This window comes from Gallus gallus, chromosome 9, assembly GCF_016699485.2.
Source record: "Gallus gallus isolate bGalGal1 chromosome 9, bGalGal1.mat.broiler.GRCg7b, whole genome shotgun sequence".
NCBI classification, from domain to species: domain Eukaryota; kingdom Metazoa; phylum Chordata; class Aves; order Galliformes; family Phasianidae; genus Gallus; species Gallus gallus.
The window spans coordinates 9365884-9383388 of record NC_052540.1 but is presented as its reverse complement, the minus strand read 5'-3'; the positions used below and the strand labels follow the sequence as shown (position 1 = coordinate 9383388).

The following is a 17505-nucleotide window of genomic DNA, read 5'->3' as shown; positions in this document are numbered from 1 at the left end:
CCTCCTGAACAGCTAGACTTCGACTTATTTAAATGCAAATATCTTCAGGGCAGCTTTCAACATCATCAGTGTGTAAAAATCATCAATAAAAGGAACAAAAAATGACTAAAAATAATAAATACAAAGCACATGAGAGATTGTTAGTTGCTTCCTGACCTACTTCCATAAAATAGAAAGCACAGCAGGTGTCTGGCAAATTGATCTTCGGGAGTGCTTAGAAAGCTTAACCTTCTTGCACTTAGTCATTTGCATTACTCCCCTGCATGTTTAGCCCACTGAATACTTTCAGCTTTCTGGGCATTTCACCTTACTTTTCATTTGTGAAAAAAGAGCATATCATTGACCTAACACTGTTCTATGATTCTCGTTACTCGAGCTCTGTTTTTCAGGAGAGGGATGCAGGAAAACTGGGCAGGAAGTCCAGATGGCATGGAAATCTCCTTGGTCTGGGCCTTGCAATAGAACATCTCAGACTTTCCAGAGACATCGTATCTACAAAGGCAGTCCCTATCCCTTAAGGATTTCAAAATAATAAATAATCCAAACAGTGGACTGTTCATATAGAGAGACTGCACTGTTCATTACTCAGCCTCCACTTACCTGCCTAGTTTAGTGGAAAGATTAAAGCTCTATTAGCTTCCAATGCCTTGGTAAATCTGTACAATAAAATCAGCCTGATCTTGCTGAGGTAGATATTGCAAAAACGTATATAATCCATTTTTTCTGAAGGACACTAACAGAATAGGCAAGAAACAAAAAAGAAGCAAACAAACAGAGCAAATCATCACAGAGATGATTATAGCAAATATTGTGCAAGTGGTGACCTAGAATTATTAATCAGAAAAAGAAATGCAATCATGTCACCGCACCAATGAGGAGTGCCTGCTCAGGAAGAGAATATTAGGCACAAAAGGAGGCTCTATTCTGGCAGACTTCATCACAGTGACAAGCACTGTTTGGAACTCAAAGCCAAACCATAAATTAGACACAATTTAAAAAAAAAAAAAAAAAAGGCAAAGAAGAAAAAAAGATTCCTCTTATCTCTTGATAAAGACAATCTTATCCTTGAAGATAAAGCGTACATCTACCTTGTCACGACTACTCTCTTCAGTTCATTCTGTGCTCTGATCTTCTCTGATCACACACATTTTATGTATATTAGTCTGTGCTTGGGCCCTATTTTTGGGTTGGATGAAGCGGTTTTCTTTCAGTGCTGAAGTTCATCTGGGGACAGCTTGTTCCAAGGACAATTCTGTGACAACAATATGCTTAAACTGCTCTGTCAGATTTAACTTCATTTGCTCCTACACAGTCCATCACTATCCTAGCAATTCTTACACCCTCAAACACTCCTCACAGTGCCTCAGGCCACAGTGTGATTCACTGGAGTCCCAACCCCTTCTGCTTGGACTTCTGTACCAGTTTCAAGGCTAAGAAGAACAGGAAAGCATTGTGATTCTTCGCTGTCCTGACAAATGACCAAGCAGACTCTGGTGATGTTAGATGAGATGTTAGACTAGACAGAACATATGCATATCCTGAATATTGACTGGTGTACACGGCTCTAACAGCAAATAAAAGATACTATGAACATATAAAGCCTACCTGCCATATGATTGAAAGATGGAAGAAATTCAGAGTAGAAAACACCCAGCTTTGCAGCCTACCAGCTCACAATACAACAGAGCATGCTTTTTTTTTTTTGCAAAAACTGCAGCCTCCATACTCCACACCACTGGCTTCCATCACAAACTCTAGAAGAAAATCCAGCAAATCAGTTTGTTTACAAAATAAGGAGTTCTAATAAAAGCTTTGGAGAATGTCCTGCGGGAATACAAGGAAAAACAGACAATAAATTTCAGGCTAAGGAGTACACCAGAGAAACAAGTGTCCAGTGTAAATATAACATACACTGCTCCTTACAATAGCTCCACTGAGATCTCTCTTCAAGGACCTTCTCTAAAAGTAGCAAAGAATGGCAGAGACATTGCTCTAGCACTAGTAGTAATTTCTCCTTAACTATTTTTTCCCCCCTACATCATACTGTCTAGGACATTCACACATGGTCAGCCTTCAGCTTTCTCTGCCACAGCTGGAGTTCAAGAGGTCACACATGTGGTCAAGGTGCACAGTAGATGTGTTTCAGTAAGGCCATGCAATTAGCAGCCTAAAAATAAGTAGTTCTTACAGCTGATTCATTCACAGGGGAAAAAAATACAGCATATGCACACAATTCCAATTTTGCTTTGCTGCAGGTAGGATTTGCTAAACTTTGAGTAATTATGAAATAGAGAAAATAAGCTTTGCAAGGTGTACCTATGGAGAAAAGGATTGCAGACACAGAATTCTCAGTGAAACTTCCAATTATAAAGCAATGAACGAGAAATTCATGTAGTTGTATATTGCCAAGGGCACTGCAAATCTGAATGTGAAGATTAAGAACAAAGTTTATTTCCCGAGGAGAACATTTATTCAAGCAATCAAGAAATTTTGCATAAATCCATTAACTTTCTATAACAAAAACAAAACACCCAAATATAACTTCCTAAGCAAATTACCGTCTTGGTTCTTGAACAGAGAAATGAACATTATCACTTAAAAGAAGTAACACATTTATGGGTTCAAAATAACATTCAGAAAGTTGTGTGAAGAACCATCATTTTCTAGGCAGTCATTTCTAGATCTGAATCAAATTAATATTTCAAACTATCTTTCTTACTTTACATTGATCAAACTTGCCCTCTGAACTCAGCAGTCAAAAATGCCTGAAAGGCAATATTCTTCTGGCAGCACGTCTCAAGGGCACATTGTTCAACATCACAGCATCACTGGCTGTTCTGGAACTTTGAAAATATATTAATGACCTATGGTTGATGAGAACCATTGAGCATGGAATAGTAATATTAAAACTTTTTTAAAAAGACTAAAAGGATAGAATTTCTATACGTTGATTTTCTAATGTTAATGTTAAAGCAGAGGATTTGTTCATATGCCTGAACTGATGGGCTGTAAGTTCTTTGATATTTGGTCAGTTGATGTCTGAAATGACAGGAATTTACACCTGATAGGGTATATATATAAAACCCTACAGTTTACTTCCAGTTCTTGATTGACATTGTTTGATGTTAATCACAAAGTGTTTTTCTAAAATACCTATATAGTTTTCAAATTAAAAAAAAATAATCCTCCCACCAACTTTTGAAGATACTCTCTTTCTCACTTGTTCTGTTACACAAAATAAATGTCTGTTTTTAGTGAGTAAAGTGGCGAGTACTTTTAATCTGCTACCTGCATGTACATTTGTTCCTCTGAATACCATTTCTGTAGACTACTTTGGCCTTGAGGATACCTCAAGATCCTTGTACAACTAATTTCCCAATTACATACCTACTGACATACACAATTGAGATACACAGTCACATAAAGATTTTGGATCAAACTAAACTATATGAAGTGAACAAATCATCTCTCAGGATAGAATAACATCAGGACTAGTTCCATGTTGCCTACTTGCAATTAACATGCCTTTTCTTAGTGATTCTGCCAGAAGCCTACAGTTCCTGGGTACTGCACTGCAAATGGTTAGTTACCAATACAAAGTTTGTCAGTGACTGCAGTTCCTAATCCAGCCCATTCTGCAAAATGCTTTCAAATTAAAGCAATGACATAATCATTATTCAGACTATAATGAACAAATAAGAGTTTCTCTAATAAGACTCCTTTCTGGATTCACCAGAGGAGAGGAAAAAGGTAATGATTTTTTTATTGAGAGGAAATATCAAAATAGCTTATACACTATCCTACACAATAGCCTGGAGAATTTCAACTATAGAAAGTACTTTTTACTTTCAAGATTTTGAATGATCTTATGGAGATACTGAAAACTTGTTTTCATTTCCACCTGAACTTCAAAGCATATGAGATGTTAGCCTTTCAAAAAGAAAAAATATATAAGAAATGCCTTACCGGAAAATATCCACTAATGGAAATGTCTCAGCCCCTGGGAAAGGTCATTTTCATGGGGAAAAAGTGAATATATCAATTGCTTCAGTGCGGTCTTCAAAGGCTATTTGAAATGACTTTCATGTATGTCTGATTAGCAAAGGTGGAATATAACACCCAAGGCACTAGTAGGGTTTTCTAGCTTGCTATTTCCTCAGAGGTTCTTTTAAATCCAAGTATAAATTCAAGCTGCTTGCTTCACTTCTAACAACTGGGAACAGCTGAAAAAGTTTCAGACCAACAAACTGAAACAAAATATAGCATTATTATATCACATTCTTATGAGTTTGGGATACTCATTTTCCAAAAATGTCATAGGCACAAACTGAAAAGCATAACTAGTTCCTTGAACATACAGGAATTAAAAGAACTATAGCAAGTGGCACCTCCTAGAAAAGTTAGAAAAAGGTTTCATTTGTATGCTAATTCCACCAACTATCATGTTTATTCTCAAGAGAAAGGCTGTTCTCTTAGCTTATTAGTGGTATATTTGCATGAAAATGTGATCTATGCTTCTTTACTGCTCATCTGCTCTTCCTGCTTATGCCTCATTTGACAACACAGTTGGTTTCTGCAAATGACTGTTATGCTAAGGAGAGGATGTTGAACTCGAGTGTGGAGGAGTTGCAGAGAGAACACTTAGAAAGAAATATCCTGTTTTCGTGAACATCTGTTGATCCATAAAAACCTGAAAGGAAAAAGTAAAGGAGAACAAACAGAGAATAAACAAATCCCACACAGTCAATCAAGAACCTTTCCATGAGGAAAAAGCAGCCGGACCGACTTCCAAACAAGAAGATATGAGAGAACAATGGCACCCAAAGGGAACTGAGGACTTGCATCAAAAATGAACTTGTATCAGTATTCACTTATATTCAGTATTGTTATACTGAATTAAAAAAAAAAAATGCAGGCCTGAACGATAGTTGGGATTAGAATTAATCCTGTCTCCCCACAAAGGAGTGTATTTGCAACCAAATTTGCACTGTGCCCATTGGCATGGCTTTACCTGAAGTAAAATATTTGTTTGGATGATACAAAATCCTAATTTCAAGGATAAGGATGTTCTTTCTCAAGAGACAAAATGATAAAAGAGTAAAGGCTGAGTATATTATCGTTTTGATTTTTTCAAATCAGGTGTCTAGAAAATGAGGACTGATAAACAGTACAGTTCTTTCTGATCTGCAAAGCTTTATGAGCACTCAGCAAGTCTTAAAGTTTGGCTAGTGTTTTGCAAAACAAGAGTTTCCTTTTTTCATTGTTCCATTGCAGCTTGCACACACTAGGATTAAGAAAAAGTGAAATAATGATTTCTTGAACACTGCAAAGTACATTGTCTTTTCTCTCCCACACGAGGTTTGCATTAACATCAATAAATTCTTTGCAGTCTGGTCTTTCAAATTGTCCTTTTCACTGACTCAAATGTTACACAGAAGTAAATTCCTCTGGTAACATTATTTTCAATATTTTATTATGTAAAAATGAAAAGGGAAATATGTATGACTCATAAAATGTTTTCAATGGAGAGACATAACCACCATATTTTTGCCTTTCCTGCAATATCATATCAATTCTACAAGATTTCAGAAGTTTCTAAGCCAGAAATAAAATTGGTATCACCAGAATGGAAAAGGCAATGTCTTTATTGTCTGTAAGAATGACACCTTCTAATCTTACAATATATCCTTCTAACCAGTTTGCCAAGCAAGCTGACCTAGATTTGAAACAAACAGGATCTAAAAATATAATGCTAAAATAAGTAATGCACAGAGAGTTCTGCCATCAGCAATACTACAAGTCTGATAAAAAGGACATTCTGCTATAAAAGCACAGCATTTTACTTACGTGCCAAACTTCAGCTCAATGCACTTAATGTAATAAATCTTCTCTTTATTTCAGTGTGGTCAAGTGAATGAGATCCCAACACACACCAACGACAATGTGAAATTTATATGAAAGATTTCCAGAATATATAGGGTGAAATCTCAGCTCTGCTGAAATATACCAAAATATTGCCACTGCCATCTAAAGAGCAAAGTTTTCACCCAAAACATTACTTCATACAGACTGTGGAAGCTGGCCCTGAAAACAAGAACTGACTTCTGAGTTCTGTCTTTTTTGAACTGGTCTCTAATTCCTTCAGTCTATTTCCTTCCAGGCTCTATGTTAAAAACTTCTGGACCTGATGAATTCAGTTTCCTTTTACTTCATCTTAAGTTTTGGGCCCTCAGGCATTTCTGTCTCAGTAGAAGCTAAGGACATGTTCCAAAATCCTTACGACTAAAGTCAACAAATCTCTGTCAGTTGTCCCTGTGTGATGGTCTGTTCTTGCCTCTAATCATTTATGCAGCCATGTCTTGCACAGGACGTATCAATGAAAGAATCAGTGTTGTACCTCAGAGACATTCACAGGACAGCTTCTGGTCCTCTCAAAATCCTCTCTTTCATTTGCAAAACCACTCTCATTCCTTGATCAGAAAACTGTACCTTCACTTCCTGCATTACCAGCATCTGTGGACAGCTGTAATCCAGATCTCAGCCACAGAGCTACGTTAGGTCTGCTTCTTTTCCATTTTCTTTTCCATTTCCAAAGGAATAGCTTCCTCTGCTACTCTTAGGCAGAATTTTGTTATTTTCACATTGCATGGCCACTGAACACTTACGTTTTCTATTTATGAAATCCCACTGAACAAGAATTTCAGTTTACACAAATTAATGTGGCTTCACTGAACTCACTGGAGGGTCATCAGCCTGACCCAGTGAAAACCTCGTTCTGGCTTTTTCAGATGTTTGCCATCCATTTTCATTTAGCTGAGTATAAACCTGACCACAGCTCATGTTTTCTCCTTCTGTCCATCAGACCTACTTTCCCTACCACAAGATATATAAGATGCTCACTGGTGTTTTTAAATGAAAGTGTCCTCAGTAACAATAGAAGCTGACATTGGAGGCACTCTGCTGGTGTACTACAGCACATCTGAGTCCTGTTGCCAACTTGCATTCCTCCTCCACTCAACTACCACGTCTGCTGCATTCAGTCATCAAAAGAGTTCACGATGTAACAATGTTTGCATCTTATCTGAGTAAAATGTTAATCTTTTCCCACGCTAACATAAGGCATTCCAAATGCTTAACTGCATTAAGTGTGCAGACTGCTGGGGGAATTCAACTGTGGCCACTGCATGGTCAGTGATAGGCTGGGATAGGATGGCAGTATTTGATTCATAGAATCATAGAATAGCCTGGGTTGAAAAGGACCACAATGATCATCGAGTTTCAACCCCCCTGCTATGTGCAGGGTTGCCAAACACCAGACCAGGCTGCCCAGAGCCTGTGTTCAGGTACCCTGAATAGCAATGCAGTGGGCAGAGCTAATGCATGCAAACAATTTAATTTCTATCAGTTCTTAAAACACCAACACAATTACACTGTGATGTCTAATATCTGAATGATGTCTCCACATCAAGCAGGAACTTTTTTCTATCAATTGATATTGCCATTCAAAACAAAGGAATAGCCCAGACCTGTAGCCAAATCCAAATCCCTTCATACTAGCTGGAGGTCTGACCTAAGAGTCAAGTGGCATTTTCAGAAACCAGACAAGAACACCAAAAAGCCTCCGAACAGTGTGGTGAAAGACCTGCATAAAAGATATATGCATGTTTTCTTTACTTACATACACACACTCAGGCTCTAAGCACAGGTGGATGCCTGTAAATGAAGTGACGTGGTAACAAACAGCCCAGACTGTGTACAAACAGTGAAGGATTCAGCTAGAGCCCAAATGAATCTACTCTTGCATTCCTCCTATATGTTGCAGAAAGTTTTCCCCAGTAGGACTGAAAAGCACAGGAAAAAAAAACAAGCATTGTCAAAACAAGGTTTAAAAAACTGTTCCCTATAGGGTAACCATCCCATATTGTTTAGGAACATAATTGCTTCAGCTGATACGGTTTCAGTAAGGAGAAACTTCTTTCATTTTAGCAAGTGTCTTCTTTGACAATCTATCACCTTACTAAACAAAATTATGATGAGTTAAGATGGAATATTTTCTAGGTTTAGTTTCAAAACAAGTTCTAAGTAGGCCATCTGAATCACAGTGTGTGCCAAAAGGTCAAGTTAATATGCTTTAATCAAACATGTCTTGTGGGGACTGTTTGCAAATGTCTCATACAAGCACTTCACACCATTAACACATCAATAGACAGCAAAAAGCATACTCAAAAATACGCATCCTCCATTTAGCACAAAGAAAAGAAATATCAAGAAAATAACATGAATTTTTAACGAATCAAATACTGCCTCTTACATGGTGCTATTGGCCAATTAATAAAATACCTAAATTCACTCCATACATCTACACTAGGAAGTTGATCCTGACAAAAGAGCAGAATCAGCAACAAATGAGGCAGCATTATAAAATGATGTTACTTAAGAGATCACACGTTCACTTATTTTAAGGTATTTAATGTAAGTTGTATTTTTTTTATTTTTTACATATACAGTATGTTTTGTTAAGTATTTCAAAGACCTTCCAGATGAATTCAGATATATTGCTGATGTTGCATTTTTGCATACCTTTCCCCCAGGAATAATACAATTAATGCTTTGCAAACATGCTAATTTAGAAGAACCATTTATTTGAAAGTGTTTCACAAATTTTGAGTAAAATTAATTTACAGTATGATACAGCAGCTGCAGTGTTCATTTAGTTTCCACAGGGAAAATGCTCTAAGTAGCATCAATATGCAGCATGCTTTATAGCCATATGTAGGTTTTTCCTACTATGATTAATCTGGCATTACAATTATACTTAATGGGTAGACGTACTTGCCAATTCTTTGCCTGCTATCAAATTAGCTATGTACTCAAGTCAAGCAAAGCTGCTGACACTCACACTACAAGGAACCAAAAAATGTCTTAATTTCACCCTGTTGATGGCAATAGACATCACACACTCTCATTCATCTTCTTCAGCAAAAAATAAAAACTTTTAAGCAGCTGTCAAAGTCATATTTTTAAACTAGTGTTCAGAGTTTGGTTCCACATCACTTTATAGATAGAAGACAGAGGCGACTGTACAACCACAATTTCCTAGTAAGATCAAAGGATTTATTCTCCATCACCACGTGGATTTGTTGTAGAAATTCTAAAATGTTTACCAACAGATATTCTAAAAATCAATATTTAAAATAGCCTTAAACTGAAAGACTTTGTAATTATGTGGAATCTAAGAAGAGATCTAACAAATAATCTACAGATGTGAGCCACAATATGTATTCTTAAGTAGGAGATGTAATAAGTGAATGGACTGTAATCTAGGATGTCAACAAGACAGACTGATTCAGAGATGCCACAGGAATATTCCCCCGCAGAAACATTTCTTCCTGTGAAGTGAGACCAAACACTAACTTTTTTTCATGGAATTTAATATACTTAAGATCTATGAATTTGCTGAGACTCAATGCAACGTGTCCCATTTTGAGGTTATTATAATCACAACACTACCAGTTTCAAAATACATGTTCAAAAAACCTTTGGCCTTGTTTCAGAGGCTGGATCCAGTAATACATTCTTTGCGTCAGTTAAAAAGATCAATTTGGGAAACACTAATGCAACTCTGTTTTAAAATAACACTTAGCACTTAAGAGGACCAGCATGCAGTTCCTTGCTTGTTGGAAGGCAACTATTCTGAAGACTAAGTACACAATTTCTGCATTCAATTTCATATATTTCTTCATCGTACATTTAAAATCAAGTTCCTCTACAAGTGGCTACAGGAAAAATTATGCCCAAACAACTGGAACTGTAATTCAAATCAGGGTCTGGCAGAGAAAATATATATAAGGATTTTATGACATTTGCATTAGCTTGAATCAGTAATCATGAGATGCTTATACCTTTGTTTTATATACTCAGTTTATCTATTGTGCAACCTCCACTTCTCTATGCACACCCACTGTCTTTAGCAGTTTCTGGTATTCTACCCTAGGAATTTCGGAGCACAGATTAAGGGGACATTTGTTTTACTTTATTTTTGCACAGGTGGGAGGAAGCTGGCAAATTAGTTATGTAATAACCCTATTTCTGATGAAAAATGAAGTTTGGTTTTTTTGACGTCAGTGGCTACTTACTGAGGAGTGCACAGGCTTTGAGGTACTGAGAACTCCTGAGTCACGTACAGTAGCTCTAGCTATGTGTTACTTCACTGCTAACATATGGGATAACATCCAGGACTTGCCTCTTGTCCAAAATCAGACCTTAAAAGCTGTGCAGAGAGGTCCTAAGAATTATTCAAAACCACATGGGAATGTAAGAGTGAAAAATGCTTACGGGTTTTATTAAGAGGTTAATGATAACATCTATAAAGCAGTCCCTGCATGGCAGCTTTCATTTGTCAAACCTCACTCAGGACAATTTTAGCAATAAAATTAAATCTAAATAGATTTTTTTTCCCCTATATATACATAATGTGTATACAGAATCCTTGACTGTTTGCAAGATGGCTCCATGGGTATTTGAAACAGTTCAACCTACTACGGAAATCTCAGATTTTTTTTTTTTTAGTGCAATTCCATGAAGCCTTGATCTCATCATTACCCTGGCCTATAATTAAAAACACAAATATTTGCACTGAAGCAAATGACATTTGTCATTCGTTTATTACTAAAAGCAGCTAGCAATGGCTGCAAAACTGGAAACTAAAATGGAATATTTTCATCACTGTTCGATTCAGAAATGCTTTCTTAAGGCTCTCTACAGTGCTAGGACTGCTGAACATCCATTTCTTTGGCCAACCTAAACACAGATTACATATTATCGAGCTGTGTAGACCTGAACTTTGTGCCTTCAGGACTCCAAATTTCACTGTACTTACTAAAGACACCACAGAAATAGCTAGAATAAATAAAAATATAAAGGTGCTAGGCCTCCCTGCCTCATCTCTTAGTTTACAAAATGACTTGAGATTGCTCGTCTAGACTCACAGGATCTAGCTTCTTGGTAGTCAACTCATACGATATGCCCTGTTCTCAGACTAGGAGGTAAAAGCTATTCCTACATTCAAAGACTAAGTAAGAACAAGACAAAACAAAAAACACCCCAGCCAAACAAAGAATCAAAACAACACAAGAAAAATGAATATTCCATTTCACAGCACTGAACTCCCCTGAAATTCCTCTGAATTATTCACCTGACTATATCAATTGTTTCATTAGAAGCTTTGAAATGTCATAATGACTGGGACTACAAAAGAGAACAGCCATCAACAGAAACAAAGCAGAACATTCTGCAGAATATGGTGAAATCTGAGTGCAACTCATAATACTGTTAGGAGCAAAAACCAAACACAGATGCAGAGTTTCTGTAAACCTGTATACATATATCTTCGAATCAGTTTTCAACAGTTTTTTTGTACATTCATTCTAAGCCAAGAAATGGAGCCAAACTAGAAAGTCTAATGCATGGATTCATTGTAGGCTTTTTTCTTCCCTCCCCCTCACCAAAAAACCTTTTTTTGTCTTAAAATTGTTCTAGCTCCATAAAGGTCTACAATTATCTAAGGCCATGCACAGACCAGATAATTAATTCCATTTTATTTAAGAAGTAAATCATTATAGTCTCAAACACTACTTTCCAGAGCAACCTAATATGAAGAACTCTAATTATTAGCATCTGAGGTGAGCTCAGATACCTTCTTTCTGAAAATAATCAAGCTTTTGCATACCTGAGTAATTATTTCATTTGTTTAGTGACATTTTCATGTCACTTTGCCCTGCAGCATGATTGTATAATTTAAAACATTATGAACTTTGTAGTTAATTGTTTCCAACTCAATTGATGATGTGTTCTGAAATGCTGATTGTTGCAGGGGTATAAAAAATATTTCCCCATTATGGCTACGAGTGGTAGTTGTTGTCAGCTTTCTAATTTTTGATATTTTTTTTTTTTGAAGTGCCAATCAATGAAATTCAAAGTATCAACAGTAATTGACCAAACACGTTTAGAAATGTTGATTCTTTAAAGCAGTTTTTCAAGTTTCATCATATTCAGATTTTTTTTTCTTTTGCAAAAATAACGCCCTCATAAATTGACAAGCACATGAATCTTAATCTACTTAGCTATTAATGCTATTCACAGAACATATTCAAGTGACCAGTGTAGAACGTACTTACAGAATTTCTGGAGTGAAATGTTGGGTCTCCTGATCGCTCTGATTCATGTCTAGAAGGAATGATGTGATATTAAATTAGTGATAATTATTACTTATAACTTTTTCCCTTTTTTAGAACACACAAGGAGATAAGCATTTATTCTGAAAAAGTGACTGTAAACTTAGGTAGCTGAAAAAGTTAAATGGCAAAAGCTCAGGGATGTCTGCTTAGGTGACTCAAGAATTTATCTCCTTTTAAATGTATTTTAATCCTTATTCTTCCACTACAATAACAATTTATTATATGTTTTTGTTCTACAAAGCAGGTTTAGAGATGGTTGGCAGGATTCTGTTTTCTCATCAATTAGAAGTATAAATAAAGAAGTCATTATTTTACACAAATTTGATTTTTAAATCAAAACCCAAACAAACACTGCTTTTCCAGTGCAATATTATCCATCACACATAAGCAGGGGAAGATACGAGTATACACACTCTAATCTATAAAAAGAATAGATGTGATTTCTACCATGAAAAACTGAAAACAAGAATGTCCTCAAAGTACAATACACTCTTTGTTGGTTCTTCAATAAACACAAACAACAACACTGAGAGATCAGGCAACAACATGGAACAACATGCTGTGTTGAGAAAGCTGCAGCAGCCTCCACTGAAGTCATGTTATTACAAAGCCTAAACCTCTCAAAAGGCCAACAATAACACTCCAAGTGTTATGCTTCAGAAACACTCCTACAGTCAAAATACTTGTGAAGTTACTGAAGAATCACAGCACAACATTTTGATCTATTTTTCCTTGAAGTCACTCTGTGAAGTAGAAAAAACCAATTATTTCTATTGACAGACAATTAGAAATAGAATGGCCAACTAAGTGAACAAAGGCCTAACTTGCAAAGGTGTAGAGGTGTCTAAAGACTGCTAAACCGTCTAAGCAGTTTGTGTATTTTGCAATCATTGAAATTGACAGCAGGACAATCCTTAGTAGTTTTATACATAAAGTTGTTCTTATGTTTGTTCACTTGTACTTTCTTTTTCTGTTTTTTTTGTTTGTTTGTTTCTGGTTTTTAACTTTTTAATGTTGATACCTCTGCATCAACACCCGTAGGCAACTGCATAGCATATAGAGGAGGGAGAAGCTCTTTGTCCCATACCACAAGTAGTGAAGACTTCTAAGCCTCTGGTGCTGAGGTTTGTCTGCCAGGATGAACCAGTGCTCCTTATTATCAAGGAAATGATGTTCTGTGATATTCCGGAACCCTTCTTAATGTCTGCCAGGCTGCAGCAGAGTGTGGTCCTGCCATTAAAATGGATGGGATATTGAGAGGGTCTGTCTAAATGACATTTTTCAAGAACACAGGAGCTCTTGGAGATAGTTTCACCTGCAGTTAGCAGACAGGAGAAGGAGGAGGCAAGAAATAGGATGGGCAATTCTTTTTCCCTAGCAAATTCCTTTCCTAGAAATTTCTTGGTTCAGAAATGCACACAAATTTGGGAAGGATTTCTTCATTATTCAGCACTGGAATTCAGCAGAATGTCTCTATTTAGGGTATCAGAATACGCACTGATGAGAACCGGCCTTTTGCCTTGAGTGTGTAGCAATGACTTGGCCTTCTCGTGTCATCTAAAGCTGCAGTAAGGGTAAGCAGCAGCTCTTATAACGTTTCTGATTGAAAAGAAGAGACAGATCCACTCCAAACTTTTCAGTACAGGGATTTGTCACTCAAAACGTTATTTAGGCAAACAAAAAAGATATGGAAATAAAAATTGATTTTACAATCTGTGTGGTTTATCTGCCTACTGAGCACTATCTTTCTAGATCAGATTCCCAGATCCCCAGGTTTTGTAGTAGATGAGGTCTCCACAAATTCCAGTGGATTCATCCTGTGAGCAAAGGGCAGCCATCTTGACCATCTCCATGTCTACATGGCACATAGTGCACACAAAGGATTCCATCTATCAAAATTAATAAAATAAACCTTCTAAACAAATAAACAAACAAAAAAAACCCCAAACAAACAAACAAACAAGAAAAACCAACAACCCAGCCCTTTCTAAAAGCAAAGAAAAAGGAAAAAAGGAAAAAGGCTATTTTACAGAAGCATATTATTATTCTCCTGGCTAAATCTGCTCTAGTCAGATAAGGGTATTACACTTCACTATGCACAAACAGAGTTGAGAATTTTCATGGTATAAGGCATGCTGGAGCTAATAACTTGGCACATGTGAGCATTTGTTATCAGAAAAGCCAGCTTCTTTATTTACCCAACAGGTTCTGGTTACAATTTGCCTCATCCAAATTACATGCCAGAAAGTACTAAATCAAAAATAAACGAAAATGCCAGTGTATATAGAGGAGGAGCTTTAACAATTGAAACACATACTACTACAGAAATCAAGGTAAAATGTATCTATATCATTTAGAGATTCAAACCATTTTGATGGAAAATTGTAATCTCCACCTTTGTCCCTATATGTTCTATATGTACTGAAATCCATCACTAAAAAGCTGTCAGACATGATCCGTTTCTACAACCTTCTCCCAACACTTTTTCTTAATGGATATTAATCCAAAGGAGCCTTCCTCCAGGCATTAACACCTGAATTACCAATCAGAATAACACTCCAAACCAAGAAAAAGGACAACTCCACTGTATTTAAAGTGACAACCTGAGTCAGGATTTCTAAATTCTATCCTTGATTCTGTCACCATCTTAACATTCAGCCATTAATAAGCCACTAAATTTCACCACTGTACCATATACATATTTGCCCAGCAGTCTCATAATCAAACTCTGCAAATATCTTCCAGAAACACAAGTTTTACTATTAATGGCAACACGCATATCTCTCCTTGCTCTAATTTCAGACCACAGTTATTAAAAAGGAGTGTTATTTCTTTCTTAACTGTTTCAGGACTATGGAGTTTAATTTACTAATGCTCATGAGACTGTCCGTGATACCCAAACAGAGAATAAGGATAAATGCAAATACTTCAGATCTGCAGGAATACTTAACTGAACTACAATCCCAATGCATAACTTAATTAATTGAATTAAAAGACCTATTTAACAGGAATATGGTACATCAGGCAAAAACACTTCTAAAAAAGTTCATTTTTACTATATATAAAAAATATAGTAAAAAATATATAAAAAAATGCATAGGCATTTATCTGTGCATACACAATGATGATTCTTTTCTTAATAACATTGCACAATTATGTTCCTGAAATCCTTCGTTCATTTTCAAAGTAAATTCCCCCTATCTAAATCAATTTGAAATAACTGAGAAGATAAACATCATGTTTAAGTATTCAGCACAAAGCCTTTTGCAATTTACAATGCAAGCAAGAGCTTTTGCTACCTCACATCAGCCAACTATGATTTCGAGGGTATTGACCACTTACACATATAGAAAGGTTATTGTAATATCTGTTTGCACACACCCATCAGAAAAGGACTGATAAGGTTTCGGCATCCCAGCAGTGTCAGTGAAATTAAGGATTGCCAGGTAGCAAGTTAGGTCACAAATATCTGAAAACGTGGCAGAAGAAAAGTTACAAAATAACAGTAGAACTGTCTTCTAAACTGATACTTATCATTAGAAACAAACATACACCACAAAAACAGTAAGAAGGTTGCAGGTATAGAAATTATACAGTGAAATATCCACGATTTTAAATACATATATCTTGAAGAAGCACATATGATAGATCCTGTTGAAGATATGATTCTATTTTTAGTCCCAACGATGTACTGAATGTCAGCTGTGTGGCGGACAATAAACTCCCACCCTTCTTTCAACGTGTACTAATTGTACTGCTGCTTGACTTGTTTAAACAGCAACAGCAATTAAGCCTCAGCCACACACAGCTGCATTTTTGGGTACACTACCCAGAACACAGAGATGTGTTTTAACTGACCAGAACTCCAGGAGCTAAGGGAACCTCTGTAAGGTCTTTTCCCTGCACCCAGTGCCTCCCCCAGCCCCACACAGAGGTCCAGGCCTGGGCCCGGGCTGTCACAGGCTGTCCCGATTCCCGCCACTCTGTTAGGCCTACAGCAGGGCCCTGCTCATGAGGGACACCCTTTCTTCCTCCTCTTTGTGTTTGGAAAATATCCTGTCACTTTAAGAAATGTTTACAGAACTCATTGAGTGGAAAACACTGCTAACCTTTGAAAACTAATTATTTCTGACAGCGTTCTAGAGTTGTTTAAACAGAAAGAACAGAGCTATTCACCAAAACAGCCGTGGTGTGCCGCCTGTGCCTCAGCTGCCCCTCCTGCCCCACACAGAGGTCTCTGTGCAGCACAAAACCTCTGCGGTGCTCTCCCTTCCTGCCGCCTCCTCAGCACACTCTGCACCCTGCTGGCGGCTCTGGTGCAAGCAGACCTGCACGTGGGTTGTGCCTCACACCAAGGCCGGGTTGGTCCTGCAGCATGGGCAACAAAATTCACACTCTGCCTTGAAAAGCGAGCTATCCCAGCAGCAGCCCGTGCAGCCTGTGACTGCATCAAGGAAACATGTTCTAAATCTGAGAAGCCCAACAAAGCAGTGAAACCTAATTTTTGTAATTATGTTCAGCAATTACACAGGAACCAATGTCTTTTTATGTCAGGAGACTGACTAAAAGCCAGATTCATTACTACTTTCCAGTCGTTTCATACTTTGGTGAACATTTTGAAAGCTTTGGGAGAACAAACACCTGCAATTTCACTTTGAAAGGTTAAGCCCAAAGGGAATTGACATCTGAGGCAATAACTTTATTTTCTGAAAAAAATATACATTCTATGAACTATAATTAGAGCTGTGGGAATAATTGATCCATCAGCCCACCAGCCAAAAGAAAAGAAGGAAGAATTCATTTTTGGTCATCAACATCTCCTCTCCATAACAGAGTGTCAGTGCAGCAGTGACTGTGATCAAGGCAGTGGCTCCACGTGCATGGTGGTAGTGCTGGACCTGAAGTGCCAACTCTCATAAATACTCTGCATTTGCCAAGCAAGGTGGAAGGATGCAGCTTGCTTCATGTTGTTGACAGGCATTTGTAACTGAACTGAAGCCAAATCTGTTTCATGCTCAGTTACTAATAGTTTCTCAAGCAGTGTTAATAACTGAGAACTGCATGTTCCCAGTCTTCAGCTGCTCTTTTTTTCCCCATGTTTCTCCTGATATTGCCTGATAAGGAAGAGGGCACTATGTACTGCAGCCAATCTAAAGACCGTGGTCACCTCCACAGATCAAACTTCACCTCTCTTAGAAGAGGGGTAAAAAGCCCATCAAATGAAAATTCCTGATTTCATAAGAAAGGAAGAAATGCAAATGACTGACTT

At 37.2% G+C, this 17505-nt stretch overlaps 1 protein-coding gene across 1 annotated transcript in view; it reads right to left on the bottom strand.

The window, feature by feature from the left end:
• Positions 1 to 17505, bottom strand: part of DAW1 (dynein assembly factor with WD repeats 1) — a 305330-nt gene that overhangs the window by 139396 nt on the left and 148429 nt on the right. The window contains exon 15 of the transcript XR_006930918.1: positions 12177 to 12225. The gene's annotated coding sequence lies outside the window, so the exon portion shown is untranslated. The remainder of the gene's footprint in view (positions 1 to 12176; positions 12226 to 17505) is intronic.